At 42.1% G+C, this 20,288-nt stretch overlaps 1 pseudogene; it reads right to left on the bottom strand.

Annotated features, from left to right (window-relative positions):
* Nucleotides 1–19,349: 19,349 nt before the first annotated feature.
* LOC131919005 (T cell receptor alpha variable 9-2-like) lies at nt 19,350–19,858 on the bottom strand (annotated as a pseudogene).
* Nucleotides 19,859–20,288: the final 430 nt, after the last annotated feature.

Below are 20,288 nucleotides of genomic sequence, written 5' to 3' on the forward strand. Positions count from 1 at the left end.
CTTGAGTACAAAAGCATAAGCTGCAAGCAGCCCTGCTGCCTGAAACAGTCAAAACCCAGAGACTGAATCTCTAACATATGTTTTGTTGACTCCTGGAAGCCCGAGAAAATTCTGCCTTCCCGGCATTTCCTCATTAGCATTTTTGTAGAGAGCCAGAACAAAGGAAATCAATTGAAGTTCAGCCTTATCCTTCTGGCCAGATACTCTTGGGTCTGAGACATCCTTCCTATCTTCCTCTCCCACTCTCTCCCTCCCTCTCCCCCATTTCTTCCTCTCCTCTCTACCTCCACCCCACCCTTTGTTTAACTCAGAACAAAGAAATCATTAGCAGTGTGTTTGCCTGCAGATTCCTTCTTACAGAAAACATCCACACAGGCTCTTACAATTCAGATGCAGTGCCCTCTCACTGTACTCCTAGGACAACCATTACCTATGCAGACACATTCAGATCAGATGCCCTTGGCTGACCTTTATTAGCCTTTGCTAGCAGTGAGCATCCAATCAAGGGAAGTTCTGGTAGGATATAAAGATAGTGACTTTGGTGAAAAGAAACAAAAAAAAAAAAAAAAAAAAAAAGACACATAAAATAGTAGTCTAAAATGTGAACACTTGCCTTTAAAAAAATGAAACAAGCTTATCTATTTTAAGAAGACTTGTGAAGATTCAGTGACTTTAGATAAGCAGTAATGATAATGTAATATGGAGAAAAGACAGCAAAACCCCAATATCATTCGATCTGGATAGTCCTGGGATGATACAGCATCAAAGAAACAATAGACTGGAGCATCTGCAGATGAAAGTAGACTGATTAATGAAGGTACTTAAAGCACACACACACACACACACACACACACACACACACACACACACACACTGAAAGGTTTAAGGTTTAAGAAGAGTAAAAGAAAATTTACATGAAACATGGACTCTTTGGGGGGAACAGCAATGAAGCACAGTCCAGAGAAACCGAAACCATGAGAACACCTTGACCTAGACACGTTAGTATCCAGCAGTTTTAAGTGGGTGGATGTTGGGTAGTCTAATGAGAGTAGAGTTGATTGTGGCCAATAGCATGCCGTTCTTCTGAAAGTTTCTTACTTGGGAAATTGCTATATTGCTGTGTTGCATTGGAACATTGGGAGGTACTGTAAATAGAATAAACACCAGAATAAAGAGAATTAAAAAACACTACTGTGTAATCATCCTTAAATGACACATTTTCTCCATCAACACTTGTCTCCACTCCTCATAATAGTTCTACAATGTGGTGAGGGACAGAGCAGTAGACACAATTTCGCTTAGCAGGAAAAAATGCCCCCCACCTGCATATCAATGCCAGGCTTTGTTTCCAAAGCACAGGACTAACTCCAGCTCTGTGTGTGCATTGTTCATTTCAAGTTCAAACAAAACAGGAAATCAACAGCTGAAAGAAGAACCTGTCTCCCTGAATCTTTTCTGGCATGATTGCTACACCAGGAATTTTACTTCAGTAGATGGATGCTTCTATAATGCTAGGCTTTGTCATAATTTAACACATGAACACTGCAGGTTAACAATGGAGCCGGTACGAAAATATGTGGGCCAGACACAAGATGGCAGTGCTCCCATGAATCACTTCTTCCCCTTCCACAGGGAGCATGCTAGAGACTGATTCTCAATCCAGAAAAACAGATTTAGACGTTTTCACAGTGTAGTGACCCTTGACTGAACAGATACTGGATGACACTATAAGTCCTATCAAGAACCTGTGGCTAGCCCAGCAGTGGTGGCGCACGCCTTTAATCCTAGCACTCTGGAGGCAGAGCCAGGCAGATCTCTGTGAGTTCAAGGCCAGCCTGGGCTACAGAGTGAGATCCAGGAAAGGCGCAAAGCTACACAGAGAAACCCTGTCTCAAAAACAACAACAACAACAAAAAAAGAACCTGTGACTGAAAGCTCATAGACCCTACAGATAAACCCATTATTTTGCTAAATGAACACAGTATCAAATGACATTTTAAACATGAATCTCATAAATATGCAAGAAAAAATAATAAGTGAGGTCACACAATCTCAGAAGCTAATATATATACATATATATATATATATATATATATATATATATATATATATATATATATATAGCTGTCCCTCATATCCTTATCTTAGCCTGTTATGTATCTGTATATATGAACAAATGTGCAGACCTCATCAGAGAAGGTTCTTTATGCAATGAAGGGCCCCTGATGAAGAAACTCAAGATTGGACAAAGTTCAGAGAAAAACTATCTGTGGAATGCTCAGTCATATATGGTACATCTATAATGCACATACACAACACACACACACACACACACACACACACACACACACACACACACACACACACACACGAGGCTAGGGGCCCATCTTGAGGAAGGACTAGAAAGACTGTAAAAACAAAAACGGTGACTTTTGGACTAGACGTGACCAATGCACTCGTGAACTCACAGCAAATGTGTTTGCCTACACAAGACCTGCACAATATCAAGCTGTCGTCATTCCAGCATGGATGGGAGAGCCCATGACTCCCACCACTAGCTAAGGAACTATTGACAGTTGATGACTGTGAGGGGAAGGAGAATCTGTTTTCTTGCTGGGAATCGCACTGGTGGATTTCTCCTGCTCCAGAGCATAGTCCCACATCCACTCATAAATGGGCAGCAGTAATTGGACTTAGCAGTTACTTAAAAGGACATGAATTTGGGAGGGTTAGGTGAATATGGGAGGAGTGGGTAGGGATACTCAAATTAGATGGTGACTGAGTAACTTATTGCCTCACACATGGTAACTTCAAAAAAAACCACCAGCTTCCTAATTAATGATACCTTTCTTTCCTCCAGTGTTGGGCATGAGATTCTTTTCTTTGTCCATCTGTCTATATGGGTTTACTGATGGAAGCTTCCAGTAAACGTAACTGTCACTTCCCTGGAGTCTGTCACATGTTTCTTCACTCTGTTGGACTGCAACACATGGGATACTGGGAAAGTGCACATGAAACAGACATTGAGGTTTCAGTCTCCTTTCCCTATCGAGTCATGATATTAGGTGCTTTATTGCAAGCTTGTGATTTCTTGAGAATAACCTTGAAAATGGCTCCAATTTTACATTTATTGTTTATCATTCTTATTGATTTTATGAAGTTTTTATAAATTCTGAATTTAAGTCTTTTTTCATAAGTATCAGTCACAGAGATGGATACACTGGTACATCTTTATAATGCCAGTTAGTTAAGTAGAATGAAGCAGAAAGACCATGGATACTAAAGTTTCAGCCTTGCATAAGCAACATAGAAAAACCTTTTTTCCCTAGAAAGAAAGGAAGAAAGAACGAACAAGGGAAAGAAGAGATGAAGGAAGTAGAGGATGGTGCCTTAGGACTACAATTCCAGAGTTCAGGAGGCTGAGGAAGATGATCATGAGTTCCAAGCTCTAGCACAGACTACACAGCATGACACTGTCCCAAAACAAGCAAAAACAATAATTAACAAAGGAAAAGAGGGAGCAGAGAAAGATGGTGGAGAAGGGGAAATACCCAATGGAAATACAACTTCTCAGTCTGCGATGGGCTATCCACCTTTAAATTGATTTTTTTCCCTCTCAACTAAGGTATAGTTAAGTTACCCAGCTGACCATGAATCACAGTCCTTACACCCCAGCCTTCCAATTATCTAGGACTGTATGCACCTGCTCTACTCAACTGACTTTTAGCAAGGGCAACTAAAAGTATGTTGAATGCTCATAGGAAGATAAACTTGAAATTCTACTGAATTTTCATTAAGAATAGTCTTTGTTGTTGGCCTCCATTGGTTCCAGTGAGAAGGCAGGCAGTATTTTTAAACTTGTTTCTCAGGTCACAGTATGGAACCATTCTCTGGCTATTAGCAGGATATTTTTGTTGCAGTTGTTCACTTAAGGTCTTCAAATACATCTTTGTCTCCATTTGCCTGCTTCTATTCTGCCAAAGCCCTAATTTTGAACTTGCTAAGCTGCTGATTCAACCTCATGTTGTTCATATAACATTTCTCCTTACTGAGGCTCTTCATAATAGAAAATCAAGTATCTAGTGAATAAAGATGCTTACAATGAACAAAGAGATTGTTGAACAGGTAACAGACAGTTGTTGAAGCAGCTAACCTCATGAGAGTATTGTGAAAACAATGACTACAATAGTGTTATGGATTGTGTGGCTTCCTGTCTCAATAAGCAAACAAAACAGTGATGTATTTTACTATGAAGTGCCCCCAGGGACTGTATATTGTAGGTTTAATCCCTCATACAATGGTCAGGGGTGGGAAGTGATAGGATCATGGGGCTCTGCCTTGACAAACGGATTCATGCACTAAGAGTTCATAATCTGATGACACTATTGAAGTAGTGGGAACTTTCAGAGGTGGGGCCTCACTGGAAGGTGACTGGGTCTATACCTGTCTGAGCCCCTTTCTCTGTCACTCTCCACGTTTTGAGTTGACCAGCCTCTGACACATTTCCCTGATCCATGATGTTCTGTTCTGCCTCTGACCCAAAAGAATGAATCCAGCTAACTATGGACTGAAACATAAGACAGCATGAGCCAAAATCTATGTGTCTTCCTTCTAGCCAGTTTTTTTTTATTTGTCATAGTGACAAAAACTTGACCTAATAATTATGGAATTTCTTTCTCACTTTCATATGTCCACACTTACGCATATTTAATCATGGCTCACTCACCTCATTTGCCTGTATATACCAGAACAAGATATGCTGATGACAGTCTTCACTCTCATTATATCTCAGTAAACTACAGGATACCAATGGAAGAGTGGGTTTTGGTAGAAGAGGTGTGAACTCTCTCATAGCTGGGGAGATGAACTTTTTATTTTCCTCAGGGTAGAGGATTAGCATGCTTGTTGTTGACTGAAGAATGGTTGTACAAAGTTAGCAGGAAGTGTAATTCCTCTATTGTCTTTATTTGAATGTTACGATTGTAAAAGGAAGTGATGCCAAGTTGACAATGGATGCCTTGGCCAGCTTTGTGTCATCTCTGCTTCAGTATCTGGAGGTGTGATCCCCAGAACTGACCTCTCTGTATTCCTCTGCCTCTGGGAATAAAAGAAATCATGTAAGACTAGCAAGATAGGTCTGCTACAGCAGCCATCTCTGGGGTGCTGTGGGGGTTCAGGATTCCAGACACTAAGATAGCCACTTGCTGCCACTAAGCTGCCAGCTCATCTTATTCTTAACAGCTCCTCCACCTTCCACTTTCCACTTTTTCTACCTTGGGCTAAGTGTGTGGGTACATGGTCTCAAGTCACATTACTGCTTCTGAAGGTAAACCCCCAAATGATTTTGAAGAAGTTGAGGGCCATACAGTTTTACTTTGCTCTTATAATTATCCTTCTTGGTGTCACCATAATTCCCAAGTCATAGTTCATCTGTGTACATGTATGTGTACCAGCATCATCCAATCTTTCTTCCTGTACGTTAGCTTAGCTGACTTTCAGGAAGTTCAGGCTCAATCTATATGCAAGGACAACTGCTTTGCAGAGACCCCATCCATAAGCTCTGGCTACACATACCTAATCATTCCAGATTATTTTATTCTATATCACTCATGATTCTGTGTCTCTGATTATACCTAAAGCAGACATAAGGGGTAAGAACTAAGTAAGTGATATTTATTCCTAGTCACTACATTAAAATTTGTGCTCTGAACATCTGTAATTGAAACTAACACTTTAAATTATGGTGGTGCAAGCTCTTCACCTTTAGGTAAATTTACATATCTTCTCTATCTTCTGTTTTTTGAGTCAAATACTCAAGACAGAAAGTTTGAATAAAGTTTCTCCTAACTCCTGTTTACAAAAGAAATGGAAGGATGCTTTACTTCTGAACAAATCCTCTGGTCCAGACAAGAGCTAAAGCAGACATAATTACCCACTTGTCTGTAACCTGCAGGGGTGCATCTGAATGGGGCTCTTGCAGCAGGCACTATCTCATAGGGACCTGAACCAAAGTTCAGCTTTTACTATCACTCCTGTGTTCCAGGAGAGCACAGAAATACTTTGCTGAGTCTTCCAGCTGAACGGAAGGGTGGAGCTGATAGAATTGGCTAATTTCTGGGGGAAAAAAAAGATAGAATATAAAAACCATTCTTTGTGCCCCAACCAGAAGAACTCTGATAAATAAGGAAAATCATCTCTCTACTGAGAGGTTGCTTATTCCAATAAAATGTAGAAAGTGCTCTCCCTTGACTCCTATGAACAATCCAAGGTGGCTGCTTCTCATTTCTGTCTGGATACCAATGGATGGACTTGAGTCACTTTCTGGACACAATGGATCCTGTGGTAACAATCAGAACACAGTTGATTCTGTAAGACAGCAGAAAAAAATACTGTGACACTTGGGATAAGAAGGTCCCAGAGACAAATGCAAGTGAAGTAAGTTCGCTTCTTTTCTGCAATCATTTTCTCCTAGATCCATGTGAAGCTCTGCATGCTGGGAGCAAGGCTCCCTGCTTACTATTCTTAACTATATAGGAATTATCCATAGCAGAGAAGGCCATACCAAACACACACAGCAGGCAGTGGGGAGGCATGTGACACATATCACATATCGCACATGAATGTGTCTGCTGTGCCTAGGCTCTGGGTTCCACATAGTGGAATACATACTCCCTAGGTTGTTTGAATTTTTTACTTTTCTTTTTCTTTTTGAGATTATAATTAAAATATTTCCCTTTTCCCTTTCCTCCCTCAAAACCCTCCCATATGACCCTCCCTACTCTCTTTCATGGTATCTCATTTTATTAATTGCTAATATATATATATATATATATATATATATATATATATATATATATATATAACATGTTTATATGTATATGTGCATACATATATATTCCTAAATATAACCTTCTCAGTCTGTATAATGTTACTTGTATGTCTGTTATCTGGGCTGACTTTTTAGTATTTGTTAGGTCTGTAGGAAAAACTCCAAGCACCCCAAAAGGACAAGCTCATTGACTAAGTCCAAGCTGACAAACTGGCTTCAGCTCAGGATTACTGGCAGACACTTTCCTCAGTCCTCAGGAGCCTGTGAGAAGGGTTTCTATCAGCCAGGAAGAACCATTCCTATTTCCCCTTCCTCTAGCTGATGAGGCATCTGGCTCCCTGTTGACATGTAACTCTGGTGCAAACCAAAGCCAATGCTAATCTCCAGATTCCCGGGGTCCCTATTGACATGTAATATCAAAGTCCACTCTAGCCTCCTGGCTTTTCTCACCTCCCCTATACCTTAAACTTCCAGGTGTTCCAGTTCACTGAATTCCCTCCCCAAACACTGCTACTACAGGTTTTTCTTTATAACCCAGGATGCTTTCCATCTCCTGCTTCTCTCTCTGCTCCTAAGAGATAGCCCCAGCCCTTGCCAATCTGCCCCTCTCCTCTATGCTCCAGAGTAGTAACCATGGCTGCTTTGGACTTCCACAGAGACCTCTGGCTATTCTCACTCTCATATCTATAATAAAAATCTTTTTCCCCATCCGTAAATTGGTCAGTTCAGTGGTTTCTCTGTGCCCATGCTCACAGCACTGGAAAACCAATTGGTGTGCTCTTCCCTGGGGAAGACTGGTTTTGGTTTTTGTCTTTTGCTACCACACAATCGGAAAATGAAGGTTCTTGGGTTCCTAGACCACAAGGCTTTTCTGTGCTGGCTAGGGAAGTGTGGCCAACCACACACTTCTGCTCCACCTGCTCCCCTTCCCCTGGCTTAGACAGCAATAAATATGAGCCTAAGAAAAGCCACTAGTGCTGAGGCTGGAGCCACGGGTGCCACAGACAGAATAACATGGCACACTTTGTTAAGATTTGTTTTGTTCTATTTCCCTTTTCAAGGAGATCCATGCATCCCTGCCTTGAGCCCTTCTTGTTACTTAGTCTCTCTGGGTCTTTGGATTGCAGCATGGTTATCCTTTACTTTACAGTGAATATCCACTTATAAGTAAATACATACCATATTTGTCTTTCTGGGTCTGGGTCACCTCACTTGGGATGATATTATTCTAGTTTGATCCATTTACCTGCATTTCCTGTGTTTTTGTTTTGTTTGTTTGTTATTTGTTTTTAATGGCTAAGTAATGCTCCATTGTGTAAATGTATCATATTTTCTTTATTCATTTTTCTGTTGAGGGACATCTAGATTGTTTCCAGTTTCTGGCTGTTATAAATAAAGCCATTATGGCCGAGGGAGTATGGGAATGGGAACAGGAAGGGTCAGGTAGAGGTGGAATGGAGGGAAAGAGTACAGGGAGGAGAGATGCCTAGAAATGAAGGGCACTTGGGAGGGAATGTGAAAACCTATTGCAGTTAAAAACTCCCAGGATTCTATGAAGATGACCCTAGTAAGGATGATACTCCTAGTAATGGAGGATACAATACGAGCCTGATCCAGTCATCTGCTATAATCAGGCAACTTCCAGTAGTGGGACTGGGACACCAACCCAGCCACAAAACCTCCAATGTATCCAGGCCTGCAAGATGTGCTGGGGCAACGGAGGCACAGAACTGGGGAGAGCGGCCAACCAATGACTGGTCTAAAGTGAGGTGATGCCATGACAGGGAGTCCAGGCCCAACACTACCTGGATAACCAGGAACTGGAGGCTGAATAGCCCAGAGACCTAGAATAAATAGTTTAAACAAACCAATAGAATGGTTCCTAATGATATTCTTCTATACTCATAGATCAGTGCCTAGCCCAACTGTCATCAGAGAGTCTTCCTCCAGCAGCTGATGGGACCAGATACAGAGACTCACAGGCAAACACTAGGCAGACAGAGAGCCCAAATTGGAGATTCCCCATCCTGTGCTGGTCTCGTGCTCCGGGAATGCCACAGAAGAGGGGGAGGAAGAAATCTAGGAACCAGAAGGGTAGAGGCCAGCAGGAGAACATGGCCCACAGAATCAATTATGCAGCTCTCATAGGGGTTCACAGAGACTGAAGTGGCAATCACAGAGCATGCATGAGTCTCTGCTAGGTCCTCTATATATGTTGTGGTTGTTAGCTTGGTGTTTCTGGGGGCTCCTAACAGTGGGAGTGGTGGTGTCTCTGATTCTTTCCCCTACTCTTGGGATCCTTTTCCTCTTACTGAGTGAGTCATGCAGTAAACTTTTTTTTGTCTAAATATCATTACTTCCAAGTGTTCACTGCAAAGAGTCATTGGTTTGGTTCGAGGCCCCTGGTCTCTGCTATACTATCTGCACTGAGCCCTCACTGGGACTCTCCCTGGACATCCTATTACTGCCCTGAGTCATGGAGATCCTGTAACCCTGTATCTGCAGGACTGCCTCCCACCACCTGTGCTCCAGCACATCACAGATGGGATGGATGTTGGGGTGGGACAAACCATAACCCTGGTTCTGAGCCTGGGTAATTGCAGGGTTGGTCAGCCAGCCAGCTAGCTCTCTCCCATCCTTACCCTTTGGGTGTCCTCTCCAGCATTTCCCTTGCTAGTTTACCCCTCACAGTGGGTCAACACTCCTACATATGGACTATCAGGGCCAGCTCTACTGTGTTGCCTGGGCAAGGTTCTGGGACCAATCTCCTGAGTGCTGCCTCTGGTGAGGGGCAGGGACAACTCTCCCACTCTTTTTACCTCAGGGCCAGTTCTCCCACCTGTCACAAATGGTTAGCGACAGGGGAGAGGGGGGAGGAATCTCTCCCCTGCCCACACCACCATATGGCAGATGAGGGGCGGGGGCAGATCTCCCACTCACATGTTCTTGCGGTTGGTTCACCTGCACCCCTGTTAATAGGGTCAGCTCTGCTGTGCTGTCCAAGTGATGTTCAGGGTCCACTTTCCTGAGTGCTGCAACTGGTAAGGGGAAGAGTCAGCCCCCTTGCCCACCACAGGCAGCAGGGTTGGGGGAGGGCATCTTTCCCTCACTCATGCCATCACATGGCATTCAAGAGGGGCACTACCTGATCTCCCATTCTAATGACCTCAGAGTCAGCTCACCCATACCCCTGCAAACAGGATCAGCTCTATTGTGCTACCCAGATGAAGTGTAAGACCCTCTCTCCTGAGATCTTCAGCTGTGAGGGGCAGGATCAGTTCTCCCTAGTGTAACAGCCAGTGGAGCGGGGGGGGGGGGGGGGGGGGGGGGTGCAGAGCCAACTCTGTACAGCCCTATCCTCTCAGCCTTTGGTGATATCAGAGGCCATAGACATCAAAAGAGACCATGGTTGCAACAGAGCCACGAACCCAGACATGGGGCCCCAGCAGCAGCCCAGGCCCAGACATCATCATGGCACTTCCGTTCACACTCCTCACCTCTCTTGCCTCTTCAGATATGCCTCTGTCCACAGGACATGAACCATTCTGTCTCTTTCTCTCTCATCCCATACATTTGCTCACTATTATAGTGCCTGTCTGCCTGCGTTTTCTCCTCAGAGCTGGGGCAGACTGCACCAAGCCTGCATGTGGGTCTCCTTGTCCCATTCAGTTCTTCATGGCACTAGGCAGGACCATGCTTCCTCATCACAAAGTGATTAAAATAGTGCCCAACTGCCCTGCACTGCTCCTGGTTGGTGCAGAGGTGTTGCGGAGTCCTCTCCCGTGCCTGGAGCTAGAAATGTTAGGCTGCATTTGGTTGAGTCCCGCCCTCCCCAGCCACATGGCTCGGGGCCGAGCTATTGCTCAGGATTTCATTCTTTATGCCTAAGTACTACCCTTCTGCGTATATACAATATTTTCTTCCTGTGTTCATGTGCTAAGTGGACGACTGACACAATTAACGAATTGCAGCATGCTGGTTGAGTGAAGGAAGCCAAACATGGAAGGGTTTACACTGTGGCTTTGTATTATTCCAGCCTCCTGAAGAATCTCAAGAGAAAATGATAGAACTCTAAATTGCTGTCACTCAAGTGAAGGGTGGGGAGCTGTTAAAGGAGCTCATGGAAATCTGGAGCAGAGGGAATTTCCAACGCATGACACAACTGTATTACGTGGATATAAACATGCATACATTTTCATTGAGCTCTGTGCCTATCTTTTCTGTACTTGTGTTCTAATGTACTTAAAATTAAGAGAGGGAAAGAAAAAAAACAGACTTTAAAATCATTAGATAAGTAACAGCATCATTACCATCCTGATAATAAAAAGTTACTCCTCCTCGGGGAGGCATGGATAAAGTGTGCAGCCCAGGGCCAACAGCACAGCACGGCCTTGTCTTATAAACATATGTGCCTTTTAATAAAAAATAAGTTTTAGAAGGAAGAAAGGAAAGTGCCAAAATATAAAGAAAAAATGGGCTCTGAAAGCATCCCCTGGCATTATTAAATTAATGGACACTGATCTTACCATGGCTATTTCTTGAACTGATGTTGGCGAAGGCAAGATTGACTTAAGAAAATAAAGGTACTAACTACACAAAATTCTTTCTAATAATTTGAAGATGACACAGAGATGAAACTCGTGGCCATCTTGGTCTAAAAAAGGACTATGTTAGAAAACATACAGGTTTCCCTTATAACCATGTGGCTAGATTACAATGAACAACAAAAAATAATGTTTCAGAAAAGTGTGCGTCCCTGTGCAGTCTCCTTCATGACACCCAATACTAGAATCCTGCTGCTCCCTGTCCCAGCTGTACTTTTGAGATTCATGTAAGGGAAGCTCTGTAGGCCTATGTCCATGAACAGGCAACTGTCTGGGTCAGATAATGAGATTGACAGGCATCGCTGTCCTCTGGCTACATCACAGGTATTTTTGGTCCATGATGCTGCTTGGAAGAAGATCCTGAATATGGAGTAATTACTGGTTTGCAGAGACAAATGACAGGGAGGCTTCTGCCCTTGTTCTAAAGCCCAGGGCTTGGATGCAGATGCCTGAGAGGGCACAGAGGTCTTCAGGCTTAGAAGTAGTGCTGTGTGGAGAGCGTTCCTTCTTTGATATTGTAGTTTAAGTCTTTCTGTTTTCATCCATAGCAAAATATATAACAGGATATAAGCTGAAAGGAATCCATCATGGTCGTTCCCCAAGATCTTGCCTAAACCAGTGTAATTCTGTATAACTACAGTGGCGGTCAGTACCACATCCTTCCTGGAATGTCAGGGTGGCAGGACTCCAATTCCTATATCTTTTCCTCACAAGACTGATGAAGAAAAGAAAGTTAAAAAACCACAAATGTGAGGGAATTCTCTTTCATTGCCAATAGACTCTTACTGAGCAATGATGTAAGCACCATTCTACCCACTATTGGGGTCGAGGAAACAGCTCTGAGGGTTTGTGTCAGGGCTGCAGGTGCCTGCTGCACACTGTGCATCTGTAGCACAGAAGTAAACAGCAGTGTCTGCAGCCTGGGCAGCAGTGATGGACAGGGAACTGCTCTGCGTGGAGGTGTCGAGGGTCGCTCTTAGTCTTCCACTGTGTTTCTCTCTCTCGTTTGAACGCATTAAGATTAGCATGGCAGGGCCTCTGCCTGACTGCTGTCTGTACCACTGTAGAGCAATTATTGATGTTTTGTAACTGCAGTTCACGGTGACATTTTCACCCTCCTGGATGCTCAAGGCCCAAGCATTCTCTTCTCCTACTTGGCTGTTAACCCCTACGTAAACACAGACCAGAGAACAGGAATCAGTTCGTTACATTTGCAAGCTGCATTTCCAGATTAATAAGAAGGCTTCATCTCACATGGATGTACACAATGAACTTTGTTGTCCCTGTTACCCTCACCAGAAACCCAAACTCACTAGTCAGTTGCAGCCATAGTGTCACCAACCACACTCCCAAGAGTCTGTCCATTCTTCCCTTTGAAGAGCAGATCACAAGAGATGCAGCTCCAGCCTGATCACAGGTTGATTGTTTTCTGAGCATGTGCCTTGAAGAGTCTCAGAAGCAAGTTCAAGCACCTCCCTCCCTACGCCCTCCCTTTGTCTCTCCCCAACCATCTCACCTCCACCCTCCTCTCCCCTATCACTCTGATTTCAAACCAAGGGAGTGTTGGGAAGGGGAGACATCTGGTGGTGGCCCCATCATCTTGCTAAGAGAGCATGGCCTGCAATGGTGAGGAGTATGCACAGCTGAAACTACAAGGCTGTTCTACTCTCTGTGCTTATTAAACTATTGTTAGATTTCTTCAGCAGCATAGGGAGACAGAAGGAAAAAAAAAAGAGAGAGAGACTAGAGCCTGACCTCTACAGGGAAGGACAGACACTGCCCTGTAGGAAGCAGGGTGTCTGTATGGAGAAAGGATGACAGTGACTCTGTAAGGGTGGGGGAGCAGTGTTTGCATCCAAAGAGGCTAGAGCAGCTCTGAGGTCTCTTTCCCTGTGCTTCCTAAGATGCAGCCAAGGGGCCCCATGGCAGTTCCAGGTGCTAGGGCCACTGTCCACCATGCAGCTGCAGGATAATAGGGTAACTCCAATTCCACATTCTTTTCTTCTCTGGTTATTTCTATTACTTTTGTTCTTCATCCTTTGCTCATCTTGGTATTTTATTGGTTTACTAAGATAATGGTTGAGTAATTTGTCTATTATTTCCAGAGATCTCCCTATTATTCTGGCTTTCTTACGTGGCAATATTCCTTTAGAATCCTCTGTAATGCCGACTTGGATATCACAGATTGTTTCTGCTATACTTATGATAGATCTTTATAGCCTTTAATTTTGAAGGATGGTGTTCTAGATACACTCATCTTGGTTGATAGCTGTTGTTTCCTTTCAGGGCATGAACCTGTCATTACGATCTTTTGGCCTTTAGTGTTTCTTGCCTATGTGAGAAACTCAGTCTTTCTCTCTTGTGACCACCAGTTTATTTTCTTTTTTCTATAAACTTGGAATTTTGACAATCAAGGCAAGAAGAAAGCTTCTGATCTATACCTTCATTTTAGTTTCCTGTTTCCCCGGATTAACATCTTAGCATCTTGAGAGCTACTGTGAAGATAAACCAGAGACTCTAAACCACAACTAAAGCAAGAACATGGGCAGAACTATGCACAGGATGAATAGTAATTGATAGAGACTGCTAACACTTCCTCCTAAGAATAGAGCCATGGAATCAGTGTGGCAGTTCCTCAGGAAGATGGGATCAATCTTCCTATGATCCAGCTGTACCCCTCATGGGCATATACCCAAAGAATGTTCCATCCTACTAGAGAGACATTGCTCAACCATGTTCATTGCTGCTCTATTCATAATGATCAGATATCACAGGCAACCCAGAAGAATGGATAAAGAAAATGTGATACATTTATACAATGGAGTAACTACACTTGTCTGTGAGTAAAAGGATAAGATTTAGAACGTAGTAAGAAATTATGCTCACCTAGCAAAGTGGTGGTAATAAATTATTTTCTAAGATCCAAGACCTTACCAGCCCCAGGAATTATGCTAGGTTTCCAGTATCAGGTGTGATTTCCCTCGTGAGTGGACCTTAACTCAAATAGACAGCAACCTGTGAGGGCCACTTATTGTACCCTTATGGATATTTTGACCACTGGTAATTGTCATTGTTCATGGGTGTGACAACTGGTTAGGTCAGTTTATTGTTCCATCCCTTGTACCTTGGCAGTTTGCATTGTATTTTCCGAAACTATGGAAGACAGACCACATGAAAGAGCTTTTCAGGTAAGATCCAGGTGGAATCATCCAAGTCATGTGTCCTAAGTGTGGGCTGTGTTCAGCAAAAGGGGCCTCAGCCCTGAGAGGCAATCAATGGCTACATCAATAATCTATATTGTTTTGGGAGTCACTTAGCCTAATTACCCTGATCAGTCATTCAAAAACAGGTTCTTCACACCTGATACTGTTGTTTTTGTTAGTCTATGGTTCTTGTGGAGAGCATTTTCGACCCAAATGGTCTAACTTCCTTTAAGATATAGATATATTTATATATAAAGGAATATATAACTTACTCTTTCATTAAGACTTATATTATCATATTAAGATAGATATTATCTTATTACTATATATCTTAAAATAGTATGTATTCCTTTAATATGTATGTATCTTAAAATATATGTATCTATCATAAATATATAACACATGTACAATATAAAAATTATAAAATATCTGCATATATATAATTTTAGGTTATATTTATAAAATATAACTACTTGAGCCATTATCAAACAACCCTGATGTTCAGCATTTCTAGTTCTTTGTTGAATTAAGTTTTCATATCCTGAATAATCCACATTATTTCATTAAGTCATTTATTTGTGTTTTCTTGGATCAATCAGAATTTCATTTCTGTCCACTACTTGTTATTTAGGGAGTTTTTCAGTAATTCACAAATTCTTTTACCATCTTCATAGTTATTTGTGATTCAAGTTCTCCAGTTTCTTCTAACTCACTCTCATTGGGAACCAATAGAACATGTTAGGTTTTTGGAGAAGGGACATATTGTTTTGGATTTTATTATTATTCTCTTTTTCCTATGAGACATTCCATCTAGAGTTAGGCTGTTGATTTTGTCTTTGATATGAGTGAGACTTTAACCCACTGATCCTGAATCCTGATCTGAAGCTGCAAGGTGATGGATTGGAGGGGTTAAGAAGGGACAAAGCCACACATGAGCTGGGTCAGTCTTGCTGAGTGAGACCATGTGGACTGAGACCTTGCAGACGTGGTTCCTTGTTCATGGGTGTGACAACTTATGTGGGTCTTGTGTGGGGTCTGACTCTCTTATAGTGAGTCCAACCCAATGGGCTGGGGCCCTGATGGAAAAGGTCCTGTGGTATGAGCAGAAAGACACACCAGGAACTTTGAATTAAAATTGAAAGAGTTAGCATTCCCAAAAGTGCTTGACCTCTTTATGAAGGTTAGAAATATATTTATTTATGGACATTAATTACTATTTTTGTTGACACATGTAAACAAGTCTGGATGTACTTCAATAGTAAGTACTCCTGTGAAATTAGTGCTGCACACCCAGATGACTAGTAAGTGTAGGAAGAACATTACAGTCACAGCAGAGAGTGAAGGGAAGATAGTTTTTACCAGTTCATTGACCACTACAGTAACCTTAACCATATGTTTTTGAAATAAAAATCTCTTAAGTGAGGTTTCCTATCATTTAAAGAGACACAATTTCATGGCAACTTTCCTGGTCCTCTAGCTCTTTCAATCTTTCCAATCTCTCTTCCTTGCTGCTCCCTGAGCCTTCAGTGAAGAAGTTACGCTGTAAATATATCAATTGAAGCTGGGCACCTCTCTTGCTCTCTGTATCTAAACAAGACCTGAAGAAGTACAGCACCAATAAATTGCTAACATGGAAATGGGAAACCTCATGAGACACTACCCACTGAGAAACAACTACAGCAGCTAAGAAGTGCTGGGAGTGGGAAATAGTCCTCCACAAGAAGGAACCCCCTAATTCGTTACCAAGGCCAAATGACCAGCCCTGAAATAATATACCTATATGTAACAGTAAAAAGATTGATCAGATTATATTAATATATTTAGGCAGGTGTGTGCCTGCAGCATGCGCATGTGTGTGAGTGCATGTGTGGATACATGTGTGCATGTGTGTATCTAGCACGAATCTTAAAGGTCTTATTAATAAAAACAAAACTGGAGCCAGGTATTGGGCTGAATGCTGAACGATCAGAGAAACTTAACCAACCACAGCTACCTCACCTTGCCAATTCCTCAGCTGTTCCTGCTTCCTCAGACTGGAAGCCTCTGAGTCCTCATCTGAATGGATCTCAGCTGAACTGCTACTAAAAGCCTAAAAGCTTAACTAACTCTAGTTCCTGGTTTTCATGCCTTATATACCTTTCTGCTTTCTGCCATCACTTCCTGAGATTAAAGGCGTGAGTCACCATGCGTGGCTGTTTCCAATGTGTCTTTGAACTCACACAGATCCAGATGGATCTTTGCATCCCAAGTGATAGGATTAAAGGCATGTGTGCCACCATTTTCTGGACTCTATGTCTTTCTAGTGGCTGTTCTGTTCTCTGACCCCAGATAAGTTTATTAGGATGCACAATATATTGGGGGACACAATATATCACCACATATGTGTCTGTCTGTCTGTCTGTCTGTCTGTGTTTCAGTGTATCCGTGTTTGTCTATTTGTGTAATAATGACAGATAAAAGAAGACCATGATTTTAAGGGAGCAAAGGGATATCCATACAGGGGTTTGAGGAAGGAAAAGGAAGGGAAAAGTGGTGTGATTATATTTAGTTTTAAAAGAAAATAAATACAATATAAAAAAATCAAATATCCTATAAAATGTCTCCCAAGGTCTTACTTTAATTCTCTAGGACCTTTCTAGCTTGCTTTGGTTTGAAGTAAAATTTAAAATGTTCTCATCATTTCCTGACTTTAGAGCTCTTTTATGTTTGCACCTCTTTTAATTATACCTGCTTTTACTTTTTGAGGTTTCTCCATTGATATACTTGCATTAGGGCTTGACTCAGCCCTTCTGTTTACAGCTGCTAAGGAGAGTTTAGTTATGTGAGGGAACCCCAGGACTCTGAAGAGATGTAATTATTAGACAGATGTCCATGAGCCCAGGAAAGTTAAATGTAAGTGTGGATGGAAAGTTTCTAGAGCATCGTAGTATATCATGGAACCAAACAGAGAGCACACAGTAGGTCAGAGGGGAATAAGGAGAAGAGGAAAAGGACAAAGAGTCAAGTGACATTTGCTTGTTTACCTCCTGACTCATGTAATTAGTAGATAATTCTGAACTGATTACAGTGGACTATTCACAAGTCTATATGCTAAGAATAAAGCTGCTATGAATTGAAGACCTTGACATCTTAGAATTTTTATTATAATTGGTGAAATTGACAGTGAACCCACAGACACACAAATGAACTGCATAGTTCAATTTTATGAGTCTCAACATCAGAGTGATAATTGGAGTGCTATAATAGAGTAAGTAGAATAAGGGAGAGCCATGATGGAGCAAGGGGTATGATAGAGTAAGTGGGAGCTATGGCAGTTTAGGAGAAGGGCTGTGGTAGAGATGGAGGAGGGCTGTGTTAATGGAACAAAAGAGTTATGATATTTTAAAATAAGGGTTATAATGCAGATAGAAGTGGGATATGATGGAGTATGTGGTGGGCTATGACAGAGTAGGAAGGGCTGTGATAGAGTAACAGGAGGACTATGATAGAGTAACATGAGGACTGAGATAAAGTAACAGGAGGATTATGATAGAGTAACAGGAGGACTATGATGGAGTAACAAGAGGACTATGATAGAGTAACAGGAGGACTATGATAGAGTGACAAGAGGACTATGATAGAGTAACAGGAGGACTATGATAGAGTAACAGGAGGACTATGATAGAGTAACAGGAGGACTATGACAGAGCAAGGGGCATGCAACTTTACATGGGAAGACCAGCAGAATCTGTGGGTTTCCTCGCAGAAGTGACACCTGAGCTAAGACTTGAAGATGGTCAAGAGTCTGGTTTAACAAGTTTTGGACAGAGAGTGTTTCCTATTCAGAAAGCCTAAGACCACATGTGGGAAGTTCAGCAAATCAAAAGAGACCAGCATTGCTGCTGCAGAGAATTGAGATCTTTCCCCACAAAAAGCTGATGTTGACAGTTCAGGCCTGTATAAATCCTGTGCGACATTGTGTATCATAGCATGAACTTTGTGTTGTATTCTAGAAAAAACATAAAGCCATTTAAACACTTTGGGAGAGTGTAGATGACATCTGGTTTATGGTGTGTGTATTTTATGTGATAGGATATTAAGTTGTATGCTTGCCCTCCCCCAAGCACTGAAACTACTTCTGAGGCTCTTTAGAGAGCCAGCTGCCCTGTAACCACTCAGAGTTCACAAAAGTTCCACCCATGATTCTCAAACTCTTGTGTCTGGGCATCAGCCTGATCTTATTTACAGAAAGGAGAACTTTCCCTGTGCAATGGAAGTCCCATTCCTCTCTGCGCTTCTGCTCCTTCCTTCTTTCTCTTCCTTCTCTGCAGGAATCCTAGGACTGGGGACACTGGGCTCTCCTGTCATCCTTCCCACCTTACTTTCAGAAATATTATGCAGAAGTCCTGTTTCCCGGCATGTCCTCTCCCCTGCAAATATAAAATACAGTGAGCTCTACCAGAGAGCTGTGGAAGAAAATGTGGAGGACAGACTTCATCTCCTACAACAAGCAGACAACTTCCTTAGTCACAGGCTTTACTGGGGGAATCTCATGCTCTGATAAGATTTTTTTGTATCAGATTTTGCTTTGGTCCCAATCAAGAGTTGAGTGTGGAAGACTCTACTTCTTGTTCTTCTGCTGTGGCTATTCCTATGATTTTTGTGCCAACTAAAGAAATGGAGAGGCACATAGCACAGAGAATCAAAAGAGTTCCCAGAGGCAGGTGCTCAGCATCAGGCCCCTGTGCTGAGTTTATGCTCAGCTCCCACAGTGGTTTCTGCCACTGTGTCACTCAGAGCACAATAGTAAACAGCTGAGTCAGACTCTTTGACCATGGCTTTCTGCAAGTGGAACGAGGTGGATCCTTTATCATATGTAGCTTCAAAACCTTGGCTGCTTCCCTTGTTGTTGGCTGTTGTGACTTTCAAAAGCAGCTCTGGACCTTCTCCAGGGTACTGGACATACCAGAAAAGACTCGGGTAACCTGTGGCTGAATAAGTGCAGTTTATAAATAGGACATCGTCTTCTGAGAGAGTCACTTGAGCTTGTTTCTGAGTCACCTAATCTCCATGGGTCTTCTCTGGTGGAAGAAGAGGATAATTGTCTCACATTAAGGACACAGCTCTTAGATGATTAAATATTTTTGACATCATAGAAGAAAGAGTGCAAACTTTAAGTCACTTCACTTACCAAGCATGAACAGCAGCATCACAGTCACTAAAGCTGGAGAAATGTTCATCTTTAGTGTCATCAAGTAATGTTCTTGACTCTTCACATGAAAAAAGGATGAAATGACATCAAATGATGAACCTAGGAAGCTTATAATTCACAAAGATAATGATCTTGTGTCAAGAAACTCCTCCCCCTGGTGGATAGAGACTAAACTAGGGTCTCTTGCATACCTCCCAGAAGTCAAAAATGTGCTCTCATTTTGAAATCATTCATAAGGCACATGTCAAATTTTAAGTGCCCCTTATAAATAGAAAGAATATAAGCAATGGCCATTAAAATATTCAATGTTGTCATTCTTAGGATTCAACCTGACTTGAAAGTTTTATAGTAGAGCAACTGATGAGTTCTCTGTTTTGGTTTTTACCAAAAGATAAATTAAAGGCAGTTTCTATTCGCTGATTTGAATTTGTATTAAGATATTATATGAGCCTAAACTGATG

Source organism: Peromyscus eremicus, chromosome 9, assembly GCF_949786415.1.
Source record: "Peromyscus eremicus chromosome 9, PerEre_H2_v1, whole genome shotgun sequence".
Lineage (NCBI taxonomy): Eukaryota > Metazoa > Chordata > Mammalia > Rodentia > Cricetidae > Peromyscus > Peromyscus eremicus.